The sequence below is a fragment of the Triticum urartu genome, chromosome 2A, assembly GCF_056163025.1.
Source record: "Triticum urartu cultivar PI428250 chromosome 2A, HENAU_Tu73, whole genome shotgun sequence".
NCBI classification, from domain to species: Eukaryota; Viridiplantae; Streptophyta; class Magnoliopsida; order Poales; family Poaceae; genus Triticum; species Triticum urartu.
In genome coordinates, this window is record NC_141874.1 from 290,711,339 (window position 1) to 290,726,337 (window position 14,999).

The window sequence follows — 14,999 nt, forward strand, 5'->3', positions numbered from 1 at the left end:
TCTCCCGCATTACATTATTTGCCATTTGCCTCTCATTTTCCTCTCCCCCACTTCACCCTTGTCGTTTTATTCGCCTTCTCTTTTTCCGTTCGCCTCTTTTCCGTCTACTTGTCTTTATGGTGAGTCCTCTATCTTCTCCGTTGTCTCATGAGAATGAAGTTCTAAATTTTAAGCAAAGGGAGGGAGAAAATCTAAAAGACGCTTGGTATAGAATTTGCAGCGCTCAAAATAGATCTACTAGGAAGCAATCTACTTCCGTTCTTCTTCGCAATTTGTATGTAGGCGCTACTCCTTGGTATAGATATATCCTTGATACCATTACCAGAGGGAACTTCTTGGGTAGCCATACTTTTGATTCTTATAATTCTATGATAGATTTGTTTGGCTCACCAGCTCTTTTGGTTAATGGAACTACGTTAACTTTGGAGCATTTAATGCAAAGACTTGAAATTATTGAGAATAAGGTTGCTACCGTAGAGTTAATTGAAAATTTGGATAAAAAGATCCACAAACGAATCACTTTTTCTTTCATAAAGAATACTCCAAGTCCTCCCACTAAAATTGCCAAGCTTATGTATGTTCCTAAAAATAAGGGTGAATCTTCTAGTAAGGAAACTGCGGATCTCAAATCTATAAGTATTCACCCCAATCTTTTTGCTATCATTAAGGAACCATTTGTTACAAATGAATTTTTAGATCTTGTGCCTAAAAGTTTGATAATCAATAAGAAAGAAATTCCTAAGGATGGTAGATGCCTCATTGAAGAATTACCTACCAAAGATGGCAATACCTAGATATATTCTTGCTTTTATGCCTAGCTAGGGGCGTTAAACGATAGCGCTTGTTGGGAGGCAACCCAATTTTATTTTTATTCATTAATTTTTGCTCCTGTTTAGTAATAAATAATTTATCTAGACTATGTTTTGGTTGTGTTTTTTGTGTTTAATTAGTGTTTGTGCCAAGTAGAACCATTGGGAAGACTTGGGGAAAGTCTTGTTAATCTTGCTGTAAAAACAGAAACTTTAGCGCTCACGAGAACTGCTGCCATTTTTATTTGGAAAGTTCTATTTAGTTAATTATTTTTTCAGATTATTAATATATAAGTTCCTCACGTCTAGAAATTTATTTTAAAATTTTTGGGGTTCCAGATCTTGCGCTAGCTACATATTACTACAGACTGTTCTGTTTTTGACAGATTCTGTTTTTTCATGTGTTGTTTGCTTATTTTGATGAATCTATGGCTAGTAAAATAGTTTATAAAACATAAAGAAGTTGGAATACAGTAGGTTTAAACACCAATATAAATAAAGAATTAGTTATTACATTACCTTGAAGTGGTCTTTTGTTTTCTTTTGCTAATGGAGCTCACGAGATTTTCTACTTTAAGTTTTGTGTTGTGAAGTTTTCAAGTTTTGGGTAAGGATTTGATGGATTATGGAACAAGGAGTGGCAAGAGCCTAAGCTTGGGGATGACCATGGCACCCCCAAGATAATCTAAGGACACCAAAAAGCCAAAGCTTGGGGATGCCCCGGAAGGCATCCCCTCCTTCGTCTACTTCCATCGGTAACTTTACTTGGAGCTATATTTTTATTCACCACATGATATGTGTTTTGCTTGGAGCGTCTTGTATGATTTGAGTCTTTGATTTTTATTTTACCACAATCATCTTTGTTGTACACACCTTTTGAGAGAGACACACATGATTCAGAAATTATTAGAATACTCTATGTGCTTCACTTATATATTTTGAGTTATATAGTTTTGCTCTAGTACTTCACTTATATCTTTTAGAGCACGGTGGTGGATTTGTTTTGTAGAAACTATTGATCTCTCATGCTTCACTTAGATTATTTTGAGAGTCTTAAATAGCATGGTAATTTTCTTAAATAATCCTAATATGCTTGGTATACAAGATTAATAATAAAATTCTCTTATGAGTGTGTTGAATACTATGACAAGTTTGATACTTGATAATTGTTTTGAGAATTTTAGAGTCATGCTAGTTGAGTAGTTGTGAATTTGAGAAATAGTTGCGTTAAAGTTTGTGATTCCCGTAGCATGCACGTATGGTGAACCGTTATGTGATGAAGTCGGAGCATGATTTATTTATTGATTGTCTTCCTTATGAGTGGCGGTCGGGGACGAGTGATGGTCTTTTCCTACCAATCTATCCCCCTAGGAGCATGCGCGTAATAATTTTCTTTGATAACTTGTAGATTTTTGCAATAAGTATATGAGTTCTTTATGACTAATGTTGAGACCATCGATCATACGCACTCTCACCCTTCCACCATTGCTAGCCTCTCTAATACCGCACACCTTTCGCCGGTACCATACACCCACCATATACCTTCCTCAAAACAGCCACCATACCTACCTGTCATGGCATTTCCATGGCCATTCTGAGATATACTGCCATGCAACTTTCCACCGTTCAGTTTACTATGACACGCTCCATCCTTGTCATATTGCTTTGCATGATCATGTAGTTGACATTGTATTTGTGGAAAAGCCACCGTTCATTATTCTTTCATACATGTCACTCTTGATTCATTTCATATCCCGGTACACCGCCGGAAGCATTCACATAGAGTCATATTTTTTTTCTAAGTATTGAGTTGTAAGTAAATAAAAGTGTGATGATCATCATTATTAGAGCATTGTCCCAGGTGAGGAAAGGATGATGGAGACTATGATTCCCCCACAAGTCGGGATGAGACTCCGGACGAAAAAAGAGGCCATAAAAAATAGAGAAAAGGCCCAAATAAAAAAAATAAAAAAATGAGAGAAAAAGAGAGAAGGAACAATGCTACTATCCTTTTACCACACTTGTGCTTCAAAGTAGCACCATGATCTTCATGATAGAGAGTCTCCTATGTTATCACTTTCATATACTAGTGGGAATTTTTCATTATAGAACTTGGCTTGTATATTCCAATGATGGGCTTCTCAAATTGCCCTAGGTCTTCGTGAGCAAGCGAGTTGGATGCACACCCACTTATTTTCTTTTTGAGCTTTCATACACTTGTAGCTCTAGTGCATCCGTTGCATGGCAATCCCTACTCACTCACATTGATATCTATTGATGGGCATCTCCATAGCCCGTTGATACGCCTAGTTGATGTGAGACTATCTTCTCCCTTTTTTTGCCTTCTCCACAACCACCATTCTATTACACCTAAAGTGCTATGTCCATGTCTCACGCTCATGTATTGCGTGAAGATTGAAAAAGTTTGAGAATGTCAAAAGTATGAAACAATTTCTTGGCTTGTCATCGGGGTTGTGCATGATTTAAATACTTTGTGTGGTGAAGATAGAGCATAGCCAGACTATATGATTTTGTAGGGATAACTTTCTTTGGCCATGTTATTTTGAGAAGACATAATTGCTTAGTTAGTATGCTTGAAGTATTATTATTTCTATGTCAATATTGAACTTCTGTCTTGAATCTTTCGGATCTGAATATTCATACCACAATTAAGAAGAATTACATTGAAATTATGCCTAGTAGCATTCCACATCAAAAATTCTGTTTTTATCATTTACCTACTCGAGGACGAGCAGGAATTAAGTTTGGGGATGCTTGATACGTCTCCAACGTATCTATAATTTTTGATTGCTCCATGCTATATTATCTTCTGTTTTGGAAATTATTGGGCTTTATTATACACTTTTATATTATTTTTGGGACTAACCTACTAACCGGAGGGCCAGCCCAGAATTGTTGTTTTTTGCCTATTTTAGGGTTTCGAAGAAAAGGAATATCAAACGGAGTCCAAACGGGATGAAACCTTCGATAACGTGATTTTTGGAACAAACAAGATCCAGGAGACTTGGACCCTACGTCAAGCAACCAACAAGGAAGCCAAGAGGTAGGGGGCGCGCCTACCCCCCCCCCCCAGGCGCGCCCTCCACCCTCGTGGGCCCCCTGTTGCTCCACCAACGTACTCCTTCCGCCTATATATACCTATGTACCCCCAAACGATCAAATACGGAGCAAAAACCCAAATTCCACCGCCGTAACTTTCTGTATCCACGAGATCCCATCTTGGGGCCTGTTCCGGAGCTCCGCCGGAGGGGGCATCGATCACGGAGGGCTTCTACATCAACACCATAGCCTCTCCGATGAAGTTTGAGTAGTTTACTTCAGACCTTCGGGTCCATAGTTATTAGCTAGATGGCTTCTTCTCTCTTTTTGGATCTCAATACAAAGTTCTCCCCCTCTCTTGTGGAGATCTATTCGATGTAATCTTCTTTTGTGGTGTGTTTGTTGAGACCGATGAATTGTGGGTTTATGATCAAGTTTATCTATGAACAATATTTGAATCTTCTCTGAATTCTTTTATGTATAATTGGTTATCTCTGCAAGTCTCTTCGAATTATCAGTTTGGTTTGGCCTACTAGATTGATCTTTCTTGCAATGGGAGACGTGCTTAGCTTTGGGTTCAATCTTGCGGTGCCCTTTCCCAGTGACAGTAGGGGCATCAAGGCACGTATTGTATTGTTGCCATCGAGGATAACAAGATGGGTTTTTTTATCATATTGCATGAATTTATCCCTCTACATCATGTCATCTTGCTTAAAGTGTTACTCTATTCTTATGAACTTAATACGCTAGATGCATGCTAGATAGCGGTCAATGTGTGGAGTAATAGTAGTAGATGCAGGCAGGAGTCGGTCTACTTTTCTCGGACGTGATGCCCATATACATGATCATACCTATATATTCTCATAACTATGCTCAATTTTGTCAATTACTCAACAGTAATTTGTCACCCACCATGAATACTTATGCTCTTGAGAGAAGCCACTAGTGAAACTTATGGCCCCCAGGTCTATCTTCATCATATTAATCTTCCAACACTTAGTTATTTCCTTTGCTTTTTTACTTTGCTTTTATTTTACATTGCATCTTTATCATAAAAATACCAAAAATATTGTCTTATCATATCTATTAGATCTCACTCTCGTAAGTGACCGTGAAGGCATTAACAACCCCTTATCGCGTTGGTTGCGAGGATTTATTTGTTTTGTGCAGGTGCGAGGGACTTACCCGTAGCCTCCTATTGGATTGATACCTTGGTTCTAAAAAACTGAGGGAAATACTTACGCTACTTTGCTGCATCACCCTTTCCCCTTCAAGGGAAAGTCAATGCAGTGCTCAAGAGGTAGTAGGGGGGTACCCGAGGTGGCCACAACTGACCAGGGCGTGCCTGGGCCTCCTGGTGCGCTCTGGTGGGTTGTCCCCTCCTCGGGACCCCCCCAGGTGCAACCAGGTTCAACATGTTCCTTCTGGTCCATAAAAAATCTCCGTAAAGTTTCATGTCATTTGGACTCCGTTTGATATTGATTTTCTATGATGTAAAAAACACAGAAGAAACATGAACTGGCACTTGGCACTATGTGAATAGGTTAGTACCGAAAAATGATATAAAATGATTATAAAACATCCAAGATTGATAATATAACAACATGGAACAATAAAAAATTATAGATACGTTGGAGACGTATCATGTACACATGGCTAGCATGACAGAACTTGAGGAGGTGTATATGGGTACTCGTGAGCCAGCGTGGGACACACGAGGCCCTACCTCAAGGTGGGTTGCGCCTGAATTTTCAGCGTGAGGCGCTTTGTAAGAAACCCGTGAGATCTATGAGGTGGCCTGCGCCGACTGAATATCCGAAGGATATTGCATGAGAAGGCGAAACACCAACGACCCCAGGAGGTGACGTGAACGGGGCCAGCCCGCCAGAGAGAGCTCAGCCGTTGGGTTTTTCCACACTACAGGGATAGACCCGAGCACAGACGCTGTGCCCAGTCTTCTCATGGAAGAATCCTAAAGAAATACAACCGGCGCGCGGCTCCCGGGGCGGCGAGGCACCAGGTCGCGCGCCCTGACTTATCTACACGCGATTAGCTCATGCGAGAACAAGGCACCAAGGACCATGGGAGGTGACGTGCACGAGAGCTGGCCCACAAGACAGAGCTCGACCACTTAGTTTTAGCAATGCTGTAGGGACGGACCCGAGCACAGACGTCGTGCCGGTCCTTAATCATGAGGCGGTCGTGGGCGGGCTCGTGAGGGCGCGCGACGTTCATGGTGACGAAGCACCAGACATGCAGGTTGCAATATCTTAGGAAATTCATCAGAGGCGAAGCCAGTTCTGATACATACACAAAACAATACTGGCTGTAGGGGCGGGCCCTAACAGCTTGAGGATAATGCAGCCCAAAGGGCGCCCTCAATTGAACAGACCAAAAAGTCACCTGGCACCGTCGTTGTAGAAGTGTTGGAGTAGCTGAAGATGCGTGCTGCAAAGGCCGCTCCTCATGAGTCGCCCGGCTCTTGAGTCCCAGGGGGCTCCGGAGGTCCAGGGGGCTCGCGAGGTTCCAACACATCCTCAGTTAAGGCCGCCTGGTGCCTGGCCTCGTGAGCTGCCAAGACACCCTACATGTAGCGCTGATGCGAGACAGCCATGTTCAGTAGGCCGAACAGCATGCGGACATAACTGCAGGGGTAGCCCCCACTTTAGCCGACGTGGGACGGCCAGAAGAGCTCCTGAGAAGAAGCCATGTTGAGGCCTGGGATGTTGACGTAGACACGCAGCTTGCTACCCATCTCAGGGGCGGGAGCTACACTGGATGGTGCGGGATGACGCTCGCCACGCATGGCTCGCACCTCTTGAAGCACCTAGATCGCCTTGGTGATGAACTCCCGAGGGCCTGGCGCCTCACGCCCTGCGCCCTGCTCATGGAAGTGCGCATTGAAGCACGCCTCCACGTGGTGCCTGAACACCTCACTCGTGACGTGGGCCAGACCAGAGGCCCTCCAAACGAGAACCCGAGCCCATCCTGAGAGGGGTGTCGGGCGTGTCTTCCTATGAGAGAGGGAAGGGTGCCCCAGTAGTGGGCGCAGGGGCCTAAGGCATGATCATCGAACACCCCAGCCTCCTGACGGCCCTTGGGGAGGAGCTACTTCTTCTTCTTGGGGACGGCCTCAAGAGGACGGATAGCACCCTTGTCATCTGATTTTTCGACTGCTGCGGCCTGGTCGGCGCACTCGAGGGAGCACACTACATGCTTCTCGTCGCAACCGACAGTGATGATGTCGCCACTTCCTGGCATCTTGAGAACATTTTAGCCGTGGAGAGCCATTTTAATTTTCATTTGGATTTTGATTGCCATTTCCATTAGGAGGAGCATTTTCTTCGGTAGTGGCTTGATGAGTTCTGTGTCATGTCATAGGAGCATCATCATCGGAGGACTCAAGAGCATTTCCTTCAATAAGCTTGACGCTCCTAATGGCCATTTGCTGAATAGCATCCGATTTTAGCGGTTCATCTCATTTGGCAGGTGCTCCTTTTGGGAGCCGTTAGATTCGTCAAACCGCACATTTACCATTTCCATAACTTTCATGTGGTGAGATTTATAGACACGATATATATGCGAGTTTGAGCCATAACCGAGAAGAAACCCTTCATGTGCCTTGGGTGAAAACTTGGAAGAATGATTCATATCAAGAATGTAACAAAGTGCACCAAAACACGTAGATAAGAAACATTTGGTTTATTGCCAGTGATAAGCTCATATGAAGTTTTCCTCAAGAATTTGTGAAGATAAACATGATTGATAACATGACAAGCAGTGTTCATAGCATCAGACCAGAAGCGAATGGGAGTTTTGTACTCACTGAGCATTGTTCTCACCATTTCAATGGGAGTTTTGTTCTTTAGTTCAACAACTCCATCCTGTTGGGAGTTTATGTGGAACTCATGAGTAATACCATGTTCATTGAGAAATTTGGCAATATGTGTACTTTTTAACTCAGTACAATTGTCACTTCTGACATGCTTAATTCGCACATCATATTCATTCTAGGCCTTCTTAGCAAAGATTTTGAAGATATCTTGAGTGCCGGTCTTGCCTTTGAGAAAGAATACCCATGTGTATCGAGAGAAATCATCAACAATAACCAGACCCTAATGACTGCCACCAAAGATTGCATAATTTTGAGGACCGAATAAATGCATATGAAGAATTTCCACAGGCCTTGTTGTGGTCATGATTGTTTTAGATGAGTGATGCTTCTTGGTTAATTTTCTAGCCTAACATGTAGCACAGAGACGATTCTTCTTAAATTTTACATCTGTAATGCCATGAAGATGATTCTTCTTCACCAAAGTCTGCAAATTTCTCATACCTGCATGACCAAGTCTTCGGTGCCATGATACGCTCCAACGTATCTATAATTTTTTATTGTTCCATGTTGTTATATTATCATTCTTGCATGTTTTACAATCATTTTATAGCAACTTTATATCATTTTTCGGGACTATCCTATTAACATAGTGCCAAGTGCTAGTTGCTGTTTTTTGCTTGTTTTTTACTTCGCAGAAAATCAATACCAAATGGAGTCCAAACGCAACGAAACTTTTTGGACAACTTTTTTTGACCAGAAGACACACAATGGGCCAAGGAAGTACCAAAGGGGGCTCTGAGGGGAGCACAACCCACCTGGGCATGCCTGGGGGCCCAAGCGCGCCCTGGTGGGTTATGCCCATCTCAGCCGCCTCCCGCACCGCCTCTTTGCTCTATAAATACCCCGAAAATCCAAAAACCCTAGGGGAGTCAACAAAACACAATTCTAGCAACCGCAAGTTCCAGAAACCACAGATCCAATCTAGACACCATCACAGAGGGGTTCATCATCCTCATTGGTGCCTCTCCGATGATGCGTGAGTAGTTCATTGTAGACCTACGGGTCCGTAGTTAGTAGCTAGATGGCTTCCTCTCTCTCTCTCTCCCTCTCTCTCTCTCTCTCTCTCTTGATTCTCAATACAATGGTCTCTTGGAGATCTATTTGATGTAACTCTTTTTGCGGTGTGTTTGTTGGGATCCGATGAACTTTGAGTTTATGATCAGATCTATTTTATCCATGAAAGTTATTTAAGTTTTGATCTCTTATATGCATGATTGCTTATAGCCTCGTATTTGTTCTTCAAATCTTTGGTTTAATTAGGCCAACTAGATCAATTTTTCTTGCCATGGGAAGAGGTGCTTTGTGATGGATTCGATCTTACGGTGCTCAATCCCAGTGATAGAAGTGGGCATGACACATATGTATCGCTGCTATTAAGGATAACAAGATAGGGTCTATTCCTACATGAATAGATCATGACTACATCATTTCATCGTTCTTATTGCATTACTCCGTTTCTCTGTGAACTTAATACACTAGATGCATGCTGGATAGCAGTCAATGTGTGGAGTAATAGTAGTAGATGCAGGCAGGAGTCCGTCTACTAATCTTGGACGTGATGCCTATATAATGATCATTACCTGGATATTGTCATAATTATTTGAAGTTCTATCAATTTCCCAATAGTAATTTGTTTACCCACCGTATGTTATTTGTTTACCCCTGGGTCTCTTCTTTATCATATTTCCTTCGAGATATATTTTTATTCGCTTTTATTTTCAAATCTATTAATCCAAAAACCCAAAAATATCTTGCTGCAATTTATTATTATCTATTTTATTTCACGTTTCCGCGAGATCTATTTATCCAATCTACTACAAATATATCTATCTTTTTACCCGGGAGGGATTGACAACCCCTCTTACACGTCGGGTTGCAAGTATTTGTTCTTTTTGTGCATGTACCGTTTACATAGTGGTGTGTGGTTCTCCTACTGGTTCGATAACCTTAGTCTCATCACTAAGGGAAATCTGTACCTTAGCTGTGCTGCATCATCCCTTCCTCTTTGGGGAAATACCGACGTAGTTCAAGCCGCACCAAAAGGAATTTTTGGCCGTTGCCTAGGAGACATCATCAACATCTATCAGGTTCCTAATCTCAAATCTCATCTCCTTGCAATTTACATTATTTGACATTTGCCTCTCATTTTCATCTCCCCCACTTCACAAAAATTTGTCATTTTGTCGCCAGATCTTTTTTTTGCAATCTTGTTTGCATAGTTGCGATGTCTCAAGAAAATACCAAGTTGTGTGATTTTTCCAATACCGATAATAATAAATTTATTAGCACTCCACTCCTCCTGCCACTAGTGTGGAGTCTTGTGATATTAATGCCGCTTTATTGAATCTCGTTATGAAAGATCAATTTTCTGGTACTCATAATGAGGATGTCGCGTCCCATCTTAACACATTCGTGGAATTATGCAATATGCAAAAGAAAAGAGATGTGGACAATGATATTGTGAATTTGAAATTATTCCCGTTTTCTTTGCGAGATCGTGCACAAATTTGGTTTTCTTCTTTGCCTCACAATAGTATCGATTCTTGGGATAAGTGCAAAGATGCTTTTATTAATAAGTATTTTCTGCCGGCAAAAAATATTTCCCTTAGGACACAAATTATGAATTTTAAACAACTTGAGCAAGAACATGTTACACAATCTTGGGAAAGAATGAAATTCATGCTAAGAAATTGTCATACGCATGGTTTAAATTTTTGGATGATCATACAAATATTTTATGTGGGATTGAATTTTCTTTCTAGAAATCTTTTAGATTCCGCCGCGGGTGGTACTTTTATGGAAATTAATTTGGGTGAAGCTAATAAATTGCTTGATTATATTATGGCGACTTATTCACAATGGCGTACCGAAAGAGCTCCAACTAGTAAAAAGATTAATTCAGTTGAAGAAATAAATTCTTTGAGTGAAAAAGTTGATGCTCTTATGAAGTTGGTTTCTAATAAAAGTGCTCCTATTGATCTTAATGATGTGCCTTTGTCTACTTTCATTGAGAAAAATAGTGATTCCATAGATGTGAATTTTGTCTCGTGAAACAATTTTAATAACAATGCTTATAGAGGTAATTTTAATCCTAGGCTTTTTCCAAGAAATTCCTCTAATAATTATGGTAATTCCTATGGTAATCCTTCTTATAATAGTAGGAACACCTCTGATCTTGGGAATAATATTAAAGAATTTATCAATGCTCAAAAAGTTTTCAACAATACGATAGAAGAAAAATTGAATAAGATTGATGATATGTCTAGAAGCCTTGATAGAATTTCTCACGACGTAGAAAATCTCAAGTTGAAAATTTTTGTGCCTAAGGTTGAAGAATCAATTAAAGCTTTATATGTTTCTATGGATGAAAGTAAGAAAAAAACCGCTATGCTTAGAGCTAAAAGAGAATTTTTAGAAAGAGCGTTTTCTAGCGATTGCTTTCATAAAAATGATGAAGATCTTAAAGTAATTGGTGTTTCTTCTATTGATTCTTTGATTAGTAAAATTAAGATTGATGATAAAGGTACTAGAGAAGAGTTGACTAGGTAGAAGGAGTCCCGGTAATTTGTAGGGTGAAAATCTTGTTGAAAAAATTGATAAAAGTGGGTTTGGAGAGGTCAGAACTTTAACTAGTGATGTGCCGACTCTTTTGGATTACAAAGACTTTAATTATGATAATTGTTCTTTGATTGATTTTATTTCTTTGTTGCAATACATGATAAATTCACCCCATGCTTATGAACAAAATAAAGCTTTTACTAAACATATCGGTTATGTTATAATGAAAGTTTTGGAAGAAAAGTTGGAATTAGACATATCCATTCCTAGAAAATTACATGATGAATGGGAACCTACTATCAAAGTCAAGATTAAAAATTATGAGTGTTTTGCTTTATGTGACTTGGGTGCTAGTGTCTCCACGATTCCGAAATCTTTATGTGATGTGCTTGGTCTTACCAATATTGAAGAGTGTTCTTTAAATTTCCACTTGGCGGATTCTACTATTAAAAAGCCTATGGGACGAATTAATGATGTTCTTATTCTTGCAAATAGGAATTATGTGCCCATAGATTTAATTATTCTTGATATTGATTGCAATTCGTCTTGCCCTATTATACTTGGTAGACCGTTTTACGTACTATTGGTGCCGTGATTGATATGAAAGAAGGCAATATTAAATTTGAATTTACACTAATAAAGGGAATGGAACACTTCCCTATAACAAGAATCAAGCCACCATATGAATCAATCATGAGGGCATGTTATGGATCTAGCACTAAAGACAACAACACTTAGATCCATGCATTATGCCTAGCTAGGGGCATAAAACGATAGCACTTGTTGGGAGGCTTCACAATGAATAAAATTTATTTTTGTCTTTTTCTTTCTGTTCTTGAGTGTTTTCAAGTTTTGGGTGAGATCACGATGGATGAAGGAATAAGGAGTAAGAAGAGCCTAAGCTTGGGGACGCCCATGGCACCCCAAGTTATTATCCAAAGAGTAACAGGCAACAAAGCTTGGGGATGCCCCCGAGTGGCATCCCCTCTTTCTTCTAACGACCATCGGTATTTTACTTGGAGCTATATTTTTATCCGTCACATATCACGAGTCTTTGCTTGTTTTGCTTTCTATTTTGTGTCATCTATCCTTGCTAGACACACCTATTTGAGAGAGCTAAAATTATGCTATGGTTTCCTAGAATTTCTCTTTGTGCTTCACTTAAGTCTTTTTGAGCTATGGAATTAGTCTAGTGCTTCACTTATATCTTTTTGAGCATGGTGCGCTTTAGTATTTTTGAAGAAATGCTCCCATGCTTCACTTAGATTTATTTCAGAGTTAGTAAAATTTTTAAGAAATCCTCTCGTGCTTCACTTAAATTATTTTGAGAGAAGAAAAAAAGTATGCTCATGTTCTTGACTTGGATTTGTTTGAGCTATCAAAAGCAACATATGAAATTAGTTCCAAAGTGTTATATATTCAAGAAGGATATAATAAAAACTTTCATGAAGATCATTGGACAAAATAAACTTGATAATTTTTAATAGTTTTTCCTTATGATGATATAATATGTGAGTCACGTTGATGAGTAATTATGCTTTAGTAAGAATATTAATGTTAAGGTTTGTGATTCCCTATGCAAGCACGAAAGTCAATAGTTATGCAATGAAATTACATCCTACCTGTGGTGCATTATTCGGTGTTAGTTTTGTTTCTTGGTTGGATGCTTCTCAATCTTTTCCTAGCATTCACTTGTACTAAGTGGGATTACTACTTGTGCATCCAAAATCCTTAAACCCATTTTTTGCCATATGAGTCCACTATACCTACCTATATGCGGTATTCTTTTGCCATTCTACGAAAATTTGTATGTGCCATCTCTAATCTTCAAAATAAATTTCCTTTTTGTGTGCTCCTACCGCTCATGAAACAGTAGGGGTGGTTGATATTATTCCATGCTAGATGTGTTATTCTCAAGATGAGTGTTTATTCACTTGTCATTGCATGAGAGTACGGAAAAGGTATTAGGGATGCCCAGTCCCGAAAGGAAAAATGAATTTACTTTATGTTGTCAAATAATAAATTCCTTGGAAAGTGTTGGTATGGACGGTACCCATGGATTTGGTTAGCCGTGGAATGTGAAAGTATCATGGAAAAGGGAATAAACTTTATCTTCTGTTTGGGAACCACCTATGATATATCTAGCATGGAAACTATTCGAAACTACTCGATCGTTTTCCTTGACAGGAAAGGCATGCCACCCAAAATGTTTTATCTCTATCTTTTTCTGCTTTGAGCTCTGGCACCTCTACAAATACCTACTTCCCTCTGTGAAGGGCCTTCTATTTACTTTATGCATTTTTTATTTGAGTCTCCATCTTCCCTTATAAAGCAACAACTAAGGGGCACTATGATCGTACTTGAGCATTGGGTGCAGCTAATAAGTGAGTGTGTTTCATGAATGGATCAATGATTGAGCATAATGAGCTAGGGATAACTTGCTTTAGTGTTGACATTTTGAAAGACATGGTTGCTTGTTGATATGCTTCAGTATTGAAATCTTCGTGTCAAAACTAGACTATTGCTTTGAATCATATAAAAGTCCAAATGTCCATGCTACAAAAGAAAAGAATATGTGATGAACATGTTAGGCCGCATTCCACATCAAAAAATTCTGTTTTTATCATTTATCTACTCAAGGACGTGAAGGAAATAAGCTTGGGGATGCTGATCATCTCCAACGTATCTATAATTTTTTATTGTTCCATGTTGTTATCTTATCATTCTTGGATGTTTTACAATCACTATATAGGAACTTTATATCATTTTTGGGACTAACCTATTGACATAGTGCCCAGTGCCAGTTGTTGTTCTTTGCTTCTTTTTACTTCGCAGAAAATCAATACCAAATGGAGTCCAAACACATAGAAACTTTTTGGAGAACTTTTTTTGGGCCAGAAGACACACGATGGGCCAAGGAAGTACCAGAGTGGTTCCAAGGGGACCACAACCCACCTGGGTACGCCTGGGGGCCGAGGCGTGCCCTGGTGGGTTTTTCCTACGTCTTCCGTCTCCTGCACCGCCTCTTTGCTCTATAAATACCCTGAAAAACTAAAAACCCTAGGGGAGTCGACGAAACACAATTCTAGCCGCCGCAAGTTCCAGAAACCATAGATCCAATCTAGAAACCATCATGGAGGGGTTCATTATCCTCATTGGTGCCTCTTCGATGATGCATGAGTAATTCATTGTAGACCTACAGGTCCGTAGTTAGTAGCTAGACGGGTCTCTCTCTCTCTCTTGATTCTCGATACAATGGTCTCTTGGAGATCTATTTGATGTAACTCTTTTTGTGGTGTGTTTGTTGGGATCCGATGAACTTTGAGTTTATGATCAGATCTATTTTATCCATGAAAATTATTTGAGTTTTGATCTATTATATCCATGATTGCTTATAGCCTCGTATTTCTTCTTCGAATCTTTTGTTTAGTTAGGCCAACTAGATCGATTTTTCCTGCCATGGGAAGAGGTGCTTTGTGATGGGTTTGATCTTACAGTGCTCGATCCCTGTGATAGAAGGGGACATGACACGTATGTATCGTTGCTATTAAGGATAACAAGACGGGGTATATTCCTACAAGAATATATCTTTTCTACATCATGTCATCGTTCTTATTGCATTACTCCGTTTCACCATGAACTTAATACACTACAAGCATGCTGGATAGCGGTCGATG